The sequence below is a fragment of the Castor canadensis genome, chromosome 3 (genome assembly GCF_047511655.1).
Source record: "Castor canadensis chromosome 3, mCasCan1.hap1v2, whole genome shotgun sequence".
Classification (NCBI taxonomy): Eukaryota; Metazoa; Chordata; class Mammalia; order Rodentia; family Castoridae; genus Castor; species Castor canadensis.
Genome location: NC_133388.1, coordinates 169,462,091 through 169,472,586, shown reverse-complemented (window position 1 = coordinate 169,472,586; position 10,496 = coordinate 169,462,091). Strand labels below are relative to the sequence as shown.

At 35.1% G+C, this 10,496-nt stretch overlaps 1 long non-coding RNA gene across 1 annotated transcript in view; it reads right to left on the bottom strand.

Moving 5' to 3' along the window:
• Window positions 1-3,905: 3,905 nt before the first annotated feature.
• The window catches only part of LOC141421718 (uncharacterized), a 109,044-nt gene continuing 102,453 nt past the window's right edge, over window positions 3,906-10,496 (bottom strand). The window contains exon 5 of the long non-coding RNA XR_012446389.1: window positions 3,906-6,493. This is a non-coding gene — a long non-coding RNA (uncharacterized lncRNA). The remainder of the gene's footprint in view (window positions 6,494-10,496) is intronic.

The following is a 10,496-nucleotide window of genomic DNA, read 5'->3' as shown; positions in this document are numbered from 1 at the left end:
TGCATATTTTAGATCTTGGATTTCTTTATTGATTTTTTGTTTGGATGACCTATCTATTGATGATAATGGGGTATTAAAGTCTCCCACAACCACTGTGTTGGCGTTTATATATGCTTTTAGGTCTTTCAGGGTATGTTTGGTGAAATTGGGTGCGTTGACATTGGGTGCGTACAGATTGATGATTATTATTTCCTTTTGGTCTATTTCCCCTTTTATTAGTATGGAATATCCTTCTTTATCTCGTTTGATCAATGTAGGTTTGAAGTTTACTTTGTCAGAGATAAGTATTGCTACTCTTGCCTGTTTTCAGGGGCCATTGGATTGGTAAATCTTCTTCCAGCCTTTCATTCTAAGCATATGCTTACTTCTGTCGGTGACATGAGTCTCCTGTAAGCAACAAATTGTTGGATCTTCTTTTTTAATCCATTTTGTCAAACGGTGTCTTTTGATGGGTGAATTAAGTCCATTAACATTAAGCATTAGTACTGATAGGTATGTGGTGATTCCTGCCATTTAGTTGTCTTAGTTGTTGGAAGGTTTGATTGTGTGTACCTAACTTGATGTTACTCTCTACTGTCTTGCTTTTTCTTATCCTGTGGTTTGGTGCTGCCTGCCTTTTCATGGTTAACTTGGGTGTCACTTTCTGTGTGCAGAATCCCTTGTAGAATCCTTTGTAATGGTGCCTTTGTGGTCATATATTGTTTTAGTTTCTGCTTATCATGGAAGACTTTTATTGCTCCATCTATTTTGAATGATAGCTTTGCTGGGTAGAGTATCTTGGGGTTGAAGTTATTTTCATTCAGTGCCTGGAAGATCTCACCCCATGCTCTTCTTGCTTTTAATGTTTCTGTTGAGAAGTCTGCTGTGATTTTGATGGGTTTACCTTTGTATGTTACTTGTTTTTTCTCTCTTACAGCCTTCAATATTCTTTCCTTAGTTTCTGAACTTGTTGTTTTAATGATGATATGTCGTGGAGTAGTTCTATTTTGATCTGGTCTGTTTGGTGTCCTGGAGGCCTCTTGCATCTGTATGGGAATATCTTTCTCTAGATTTGGGAAATTTTCCGTTATTATTTTGTTGAATATATTATGCATTCCCTTCGCTTGCACCTCTTCTCCTTCTTCGATGCCCATGATTCTCAAGTTTGGTCTTTTGATGGAGTCAGTGAGTTCTTGCATTTTCTTTTCACAGGTCTTGAGTTGTTTTATTAATAGTTCTTCGGTTTTTCCTTTAATTACCATTTCATCTTCACGTTCTGAGATTCTGTCTTCTGTTTGTTCTATTCTGCTGGATTGGCCTTCCATTTTGTTTTGCAGTTCTGTTTCATTCTTTTTTCTGAGGTGTTCCATATCCTGGGTGGTTTCCTCTTTAATGTTGTCTATTTTTGTCCTAAGTTCATTTATCCATTTATTCATTGTGTTCTCTCTTTCACTTTGGTGTTTATACAGTGCTTCTATGGTTTCCTTTATTTCTTCTTTTGCTTTTTCAAATTCTCTATTTTTGTTGTCTTGGAATTTCTTGAGTGTCTCCTGTACATTTTGGTTGACCCTATCCAGTATCATCTCTATAAAATTCTCATTGAGTACTTGTAGTATGTCTTCTTTTAAATTATTCTTGTGGGCTTCATTGGGTCCTTTGGCATAGTTTATCTTCATTTTGTTGGAGTCTGGATCTGAATTTCTGTTCTCTTCACTCCCCTCTGGTTCCTGTACTAATTTTTTGCTGTGGGGAAACTGGTTTCCCTATTTTTTCTGTTCTTCCCGTCATTGTCTTTGGTATTGTTGCTGTCCCTGTACTGTGTGCAATTAAGTATTTTCTAGCTTGTAATAATAACAATGGTAATATTTAGAATGGAAGGGTGAGAGGAGATGGAAAGCAAGAAGTTAAAGAAAAGGGGAAAACAAATATACAGACAAGAGGGAGAAAGCAGAACAAGATATCAGACAAGAGAGTTTCAAAGGTATAAACAGGGAGTGTTAGTATACTAATCGACAGTAAGCTGAACAGACATTAGAGAGACAGAGAGTGGATTGAAAATCAAAGATAAAAACAATAAAAAATAAGTAAATGAAAGAAATATCTATATATAAAAATGAATTAAAATAAAATGGAAAATAGAAAATTAAAAAAAAAACAAAGCCAAAAAACTTCCAAGTTTATATGCAATGCAGTTTCAGTCTTAATAATTTGGGTGTCTGTCTCAATCTCCAGTCCTGGAGTTGGTGCCTCAGATGTTGTTCTGTAGTTGTCTCATCAAAGGGGATGCATAAAGTAGAACAAAACTACACACTCACACACACACACACACACACACACAAAAAAAAGCCCCACCAAGTGTCCCAAGTTCAAATGCAGTACAGTTTCAGTAAATTTTTCGGCTTGCAGTTGTAATTTGGTTGTTCTCTCATCAAAGGTAGGGAGAAAAAGAAAAAAAAGCGTCTGGAGACAGTTCTGAGAGTGGTATCTGCAACTGTGGCTTGCCTGCCTGCTGCTCTCAGCCTGTAGTTGGTGGCATTATTTATGCAGATCTCTGGGGTGAGCTAGCACTCACCTGGTCCCACAGGCTTTGTTTGTTCAGAGTTCTCCTGTGCGGGAGCCTCTGCTACAGGCTTTCCCCTTTCCAAGCACTGGGAAAGGTGACACTGCCCCCGCGTTGTCAGGCCTGTGTGTTTATTTACAGTTCATGTGGGAGGTGGGTCTTCCCTCCTCTCCTGTGGAGTTTTCCTCCCTCCACCATTCTCACAAGCTTGCCCGCTCCTGGTTGCTGGGCTTGTGCCCCATTCCCGCCAGAGGCTCTCCGGCCCACCCAGCTTGTTTATTTACAGTCCCGGGAAGGATTCTTTTCTCCCAATCTTCAGCGCTCAGGGTGCCCCACCCTCTTTCCAGCGTGTCTTAATTGTTCATATTGCTTATTACTCAGTTTCTCTTTTTTCCCCGGGTGGAGGTCAGTCTGTCCAGGGGGCTATGCTGCTCTGGCCCAGGCTTGTCTGTGGGAGTACCGCAGTACCACAAAGCTCACCTGGTCCGTGTCTTCCCAAGCCGTATGGGCACCGGCCACTGGCGGCCACGGGGGCCCTCCTCGTTTCTCCATTTAACGTGAAGTGGAGATTCTCTGCGCCGGCTGGAGGTGTGGAGGGATCAAAGTTATGCCTTTTCTTGGTGATTATGCCTGCAAAGTGTGTCTCCAGCATCTCTCCAAGATTTCACTATAGGAGGCTCGCTTTCTGCTTCCTCCCTCTAGCTGCCATTTTGGAATCTTCTGGGACATTCTAAAATACAACTGAGCTAGTCTCTTCAAAACACATTCATGGGAAAAAAGTAAAAAATTCAAGGATATGTGAGACATAATAAATGACATGAGTAATGTTTGATTGGATCATAACACTCCCCCTAAAAATGCATTTTGGAGACTACTAAGAAAATCTATTAAGTAACTTTCAGAAATCATTTTAAAATTTGAAGAGCTTATCAATACTATTGTTGGATAGAAGAATGACTTTATAGTTAGAGTTGTTAAAGTATTTAATGATGAATTGTCACCATTTTGTAATGTATTGTAAAATCTATCAGCTAAAATATACATATTCTATATAGATAATATCTTACATAAAATATGAAACAAACATCAAAAAAATTTCATATAATTCATGAGTATATCATGTTTACTATAGTGTGCATTATACTTTTAAGAATATTTGATTTTTCTCAAAGCAAATAGTTTAGAAAAGCTATTATATTAGTTTAAATTTTAGAAAACTTCAGAATTCAAGGGACAACTGAGGAAGAAAACTGGATAAAAATTATTTTAAAAGCATATGGGAAATGAGAAGAAAAAGCAGAAATAAGAACAAAACTAAAGTTGAGAATTTCATAAAGTAGCAGTCCTTTAATACATGTCTTTAAAAGTAGACTATTTTTTTCATCATTTAGAAGCAAACCACTTTGGATTTTCAATATAAAAACTATTGAAGTTACAATTTGAAAATTATATAAAATTTAAGATGCTGCATTGAGGAGAGGTTGTCAGAAACTTTAAAGCAAACTGTGAAGGGCAGCCACACTTATATTATCCCCATCCCCTCTTTACATGGGTGTTTATTCATTTCAACTTGATCAGTACCTGCTCTCTTTCTGTTTATGAGTCCAGCTTCTGATTCTGTGAAATTGAAGTGTTTCATCTTCCAAGCACATCTTCCCAGATCCTGAATAGCTTACATCCTAATACTGCAATTCTCAAAGACTTATCTGTTACATTGATATCAGAGGGTCCTTATGAAAGAAACATCAAGGACCATCACAGATGACAGTTAGACTCAAATTATGAAATGAGGTATCTGTGTGACTTGAGAATTTGTCATAGTCTATTGCATCTGGGTTACTCCTTTCAAGTCATATCTAGGGCAGTGCTAACCACGAAGCCAATACCACTAACATGTATTTGCCACTAGGGTCTTTGACCTGTGTCACTTATTCTTAAAAAGCTGTATTGATGCAGACACTCACATTGCTTTAATAACAGGTTGTAATTGTCCTCTTTTGTTCACAGAAAACTCTGGTGAGCTGTGAAGCTTGAAGCAGCATTTAATTTCTAAAATAAGACTTTGACCAGAATAATAACACTCCACATGTAATAGAAATACTGAACTCTTCTGCATTTTTTTGTCCTTTTGTCAGAATAAAGGCAGTTAAGAAATCAAATTTTACTCTGTGTTTCTCTCAAACTATAAATCCCTACATAAGTTTAAGGCACTACAAGTGATACAAACATAAACATGAATCATACTATTAAAAACCCAAAGAAATAAAACAGCCTTAAAATTAAATTGTTTAAGGGACTGGATTTACAAATAACAGAATTGATATTTTGTGATACCCTGCAATGAAGGAGGCATGTGTAGGGTACGGTCAGAGTGCATGAAATTAAGTTAATTTTTTAGGTCCTGTCAACTTCTCAATGATTATTTAAGCTCCAGAAGATATTTATATCTTAATTTCATTTTCTAGTTAGAGAAAGAAAAATGATGATACAAGATAGTCCATCTTTTTAGTTAATACAGTCCACATATTCTCAAAGAGGGCACTAATATTTCAAACACATGCAGCAATATTTTATTATACAACATTTAAAATTTTGATGCTATATTTAAAACTGTTGGTTCAAAACATAGCTATCATGAACACATTCAAATACTTTCATTCTCTATAACAAAAAAATTACTAAGCAATGATCTTTATGTATACCAGATTGTTATGGGGCTTCTAGCATCAACTTTGAGGCATTCTGTTTAAAACATTTTTGACACTCACAATACATTACAAATTTTTAGTTAATAAAATTCAAAAGCAGCTAGAAAACAGTATAGTTAACTTGTTATATAATGACACATTTTCTTTAGAAAATCGATTCTTATTGAGTCAGGTAAACTGTAAAAAAGTCAGATTCTGACAGCAAATAGAGCATGCCCTACTTACAACTCAGCTAACTGCTCAAAAGAAAAAAGAGCAAGGAAGGACCCCACACTCTCCCTTCTGTACCTTTAGAAGGCAACATACCAAGCAGTCACACTACATCACCCAAGAAATCATTAGGGCTGCCTACTGGTGCTGAGCCTTCATTGCTTATGAATTGACAAGGTGAATTTAGCACATAGCAGTCCAGAAACAGTGGTCAATAGTCTGTTTTTATTTGAACTTGAGAATCATAAGTTTGTTAAAATAGTGTCTGCTGACCTTGTGGACTATATGTGCTCAACGAATCTCCTGGTAGTCTTTATTCTGTCTGTCACATGCTATATTGTAGCAAGCTTCCATTTGTAACTGTTAAGACCATTCTTTCAAAAGTGTTTTCTTTTTCTATAACATGAAGAGGTGTGGGAATGGTAACCTCATTTTTGCTATTTTAATTTAGACAAAGTCGTGGACTTTTTGACCTATTTTCTTTGGATTTGACTTTTGTGATTACTTGGCAGTTTAAGGGTTGTTATTAAAATGGATCTGTGTTGATTTTGATTCTGGAACTTCTTTTCCTTGCCCTTCTATTTAAAGATAAAAGAAAGAGCCTTAACTAAATTATAAATGCTGGATGTCAATTACTTTAAAACTGACATAGATACTTTAATGCTTTTCACATGAGAGCAGAAGCCATATCAGGTTAAATTCATGTAATGTGCATGTAATGTGTTCAATCTGTCACAAATCATGACATTTACTTTTCATAACAGTGTGGATGTTGTTTACCATGCTTTTCATTTGTATAGATAAAACCTTTTCAATAACAAATAGTTAGTAAAAGGAAATTCCTGATTTGATCCAAAAGTTTATCTTATTCCAATATCATGAATCTTTGTACGCCACAGTCGTATCACTTTCTCCATCTCCTTTTTTCTTCCTCTTCTACCTATATGTCCTTCTTTTCATCTGTCTTCTCTTTGACCTCCTTGTTCTTCACTTCCTGAATGATCCTCCCAATTATCTGTCTTCTCCCTCTAGAATTCTCCAGAATAAGAAAGGATTAGAGTCAGAAAATCAGATGAAAAAAGACACCATAACAGAATCTTTAAACACTGATTCAATGATTTCTAAGTTTAGAAAGAAAAAAATTGAATAAAATAGATCTTATATAAAAGTGATCTTATCACTTCTAAAAAAGTAGACTAATTCATTTACATTAATCAAAAAACTCTTACATTGTAAGAACTGAAGGGGTTGATTTGTCTTTCATCTTTCCCAAAATAAAAAAGTCCTGATTTACATCCAGTTTTTATGCAAACTCTTTTTAAGTAACCCAATTTTAATTTTCTTCTGCCTACTTGCTTAATCACTGACAATATCTTATGTGTATATCTATTGTTGTGCTTGAGACACTATAACATGTTTTAAATAGTTTTGTAAATAGCTATCTCCCCCATAAAATGTAAGGTATTTGGGGGAAAATTGTACTTGGATTTATATTGTCTAATACATATAAGGGTTTTCCATGTATTAATCACTCAATAAATCCTTTTCAAATTGAGAAGATTTATTCTGGGACATTTGCACTTCCATCTAAAGATAAAGAACGAAAGTCCAAATCCTAACTTTGGAGGTTAACATTTATCAGCTTATAGGCTTTGCATATGTTATTTTTTTTGCTTAAATCACCCTTAGACATTGATGGAATTATGTCAGCTATTGGTGAATGAAGAAAACCTTTAATGAAAGGTCATTGCCACGATTAGGAAATCAATGCTCTAAAGGGCATAGGATGAAATTTCATGTTATATTCTGTGGAAGATTAATTTAAATAACTTCTTCACTGTTGACAAAAAATATTTTTGCTTTCCTGTTAATGTTTTATAAGATTAACTGAAATGTGCCCTATAATGAAAGAAATAATTGGGGCAGTTGTGTAATGGAGAGAGTGATGCTAAGGATTTTAACAGCCAACTTTAATTCATATTCTTTTAGAAAAATAATAGACCCATAATATTTATATGACGTCAAAAAGAAGAAATAAATGATCTATGCCACACATTCCCCACCTCCCAAAATGTCACAAAATAGTCATGGTTATGAACCAATTAAATGTTCCAGGTAGCAGTCAGTAGAGCTTTATTGTTAGAACAGGTCGTAGAGATCAGGTTTAAAATGAAGAATAAAGGATAGAAAAGTATCTTCTAAAATAAGAAATACAATATCCCAAAACCAAAAGATGTAAAGATTAAAGAATAAGAATATTTAGGGAGTAGCAATTTGAGTTGAATGTATTAAGTAATATTTACACAGTATTGTGGCATAGTTCTGACTTCATTTTGAAGAATAAAAATAATGTTTGATTTGGGAGTTAAAAGGTATGTTTTCTTAAAAAAAATGTTATTTTGGCAGAGAATTAGTTATTTATCCCTTGACCAAGTAGATTATTTTAACAACTTATCTCAGCAATCTTTGCCTCAACTCGTTCAAGAGTAGTATAGAAATATTAACCAACATTTAAGAACATTTTATGGGAAAATTGGATAATCTTTACAAAACATTTAGAAAAATGTCTGACACATAATGAACACTTAGTAGTTGTTAAGAGTTTTAAGAAACTGATATTGCTTTTATTGGTGGTAACAGTGAAGTCATTTAAAAAATACAGAGAATAATTAGAACATTTCTTTAGTAGTTTAAGAATTAAGTAAAAATATTCTGAGGTAGAATAGTAGTGGTAACTGAAAGACAATAATGTACTGGTTTGATCTCTTAAGTGTGTGAAACTTTGCTATGCCAACAATGGAAAACATTAGTTTCATTCATGTGGTGTGTGGGTTGTAACACACTGTGCATGGAAGCAATGCAAGCAATGCACAAGTATAGCAATGCTCTCTGTATAGCTATCCTTATCTCAACTAGCAAAATGCTTTGTCTTTCTTATTATTGCTTATGCCTTCTCTTCAACAAAATTGGAGAAAAGGGCAGAACAGGTTCTGCCTGGAAGCGAGGGGGGGTGGGGGAGAGGGGAAGGGGCTGGGGGGCAGGGGGAGAAATGGTCCAAGCAATGTATGTACATATGAATAAATGAATAAATTTTTTTTAAAGTTTAAAAAAAAAACAACTAGTACACATGGAAAGGGGGTGTTATCGTAACAAACACCTAAAAGTTTGGAAGTGCATTTTAGATAGCTCAGTTAAAGGGCTGGAAAATCTTGAGGACCAAGATTTTAAAAGTCATATTCATAGATATGAATGTTAACTACTGCCAGTGAAGGCAGGGAGGATCATAGAAAAGAAAATTCTGTATTTTCCTAGAGAATATGTAGATCATCAGCAACAAATATTGACAGAAAGATGGATGTCAAAGATATACCTGGTGCAGGATAAAGAAAAAATGTGAAATGCTATTGAAAACTGGAAGAAAAGGGATTCTTATTATATAGTACTGGAAAACTTAGATGAATTATTTTGTACAGTAATGTGGACAACAGAAATTTTAAGTAATGAATTTGGATATCTACCTGAGATTTCCAAACAAAAGTACTGCAAGTGAGCCCTCATTTGTTTGTGAAGCTTATAGTAAAATGTGAGGGAAAACAAATAGATGAAATGTTAACCAATAGGGACTCAGGACTCAAACACTGAAGAAATTCTCAGCCCATCTAGATAGTAAAAGGTGCTAAAATTAGGAGATTCAATGCCAAAATAAAAGTATTCTTTGGAAAAAAAAAAAAACAAAGGAAGACCTAGACAGTATTTTCTATGCCTTTATTGGATCAAAAGACAATATTTAGTCACACAGAGGCTTTTTTGTAAAGATAATGATATTACTCATTAATCTCAGCTATCTCAACAGAAACAAAAAATAGAGGTGAAGTTTTTTATGAAAGACTCAAGGAGATACCTCCTGTCTAATGGGATAATTTCCATGGCCTACACAAGACACCCATAGGTTCCTGATAATTTTATACCATGAAATTTATCCCACATTCAACTACAAGGAAGACAAAATGAAGGAAGGCTGTTGAACGTCCAAAATTTCACATGCAGAAAGAAACAAGCTTATAAAACTGCTCAGCTGCCAACATATGCTACTCTTAATATAGAAGTAGAGACAAGGTCAAGACACAGACCACAGAGCATTATTCCCAGACCTGAAAACTTAATGCTTGCCTGGATTAGTTCCAAAATTTCTTGAAACTAGTGTTTCCTTTTTTCTTTCCATTTTCTTATTTTTGAATAAGAATGTCTATATTTGGTATCCTATACCAATATCATTATTATAATTTTGGCAGAGATAACTTATTTTCTAGTGTCACAGGTCCACAAATAGAAAGAAATTTTTCCCCAGGAAGAATCATATCTAGCTAGAGTCCATCTATACCTGATTCGGATGCTTTAGAAGATGAGACTTTTCCATCTTGAAATTTAGTAATGTGTTGAATTTCAAGTTGATATTGTAATGGATTGAGGAATTATTACCAGAGAAAGACATAAATAAACCCTCTACCTTCATTTGTTCTTAGTTAACTTAAAAAAATGTTAATATTGGAGATCAGAAGGCCAAGCAATACATTATTAAGGGATGTTGTAACAAATTAAATTTATTTTGCAAGTGCTGTCAGTATGGACCTTTGAGGGTAAGATGGTAGAATGGTGTCACCCAAAGATGCCTGTGTCTTTTTTTTTTTTCATTTTTCTTTTATTATTCATATGTGCATACAAGGCTTGTTTCATTTCTCCCCCCTGCCCCCACCCCCTCCCTTACCACCCACTCCACCCACTCCCGCTCCCCCCCCTCAATACCCAGCAGAAACTATTTTGCCCTTATCTCTAATTTTGTTGTAGAGAGAGTATAAGCAATAATAGGAAGGAACAAGGGGTTTTGCTGGTTGAGATAAGGATAGCTATACAGGGCATTGACTCACATTGATTTCCTGTGAGTGTGTGTTAACTTCTAGGTTAATTCTTTTTGATCTAACCTTTTCTCTAGTACCTGGTTCCCTTTTCCTATTGGCCTCAGTTGCTTTTAAGGTATCTGC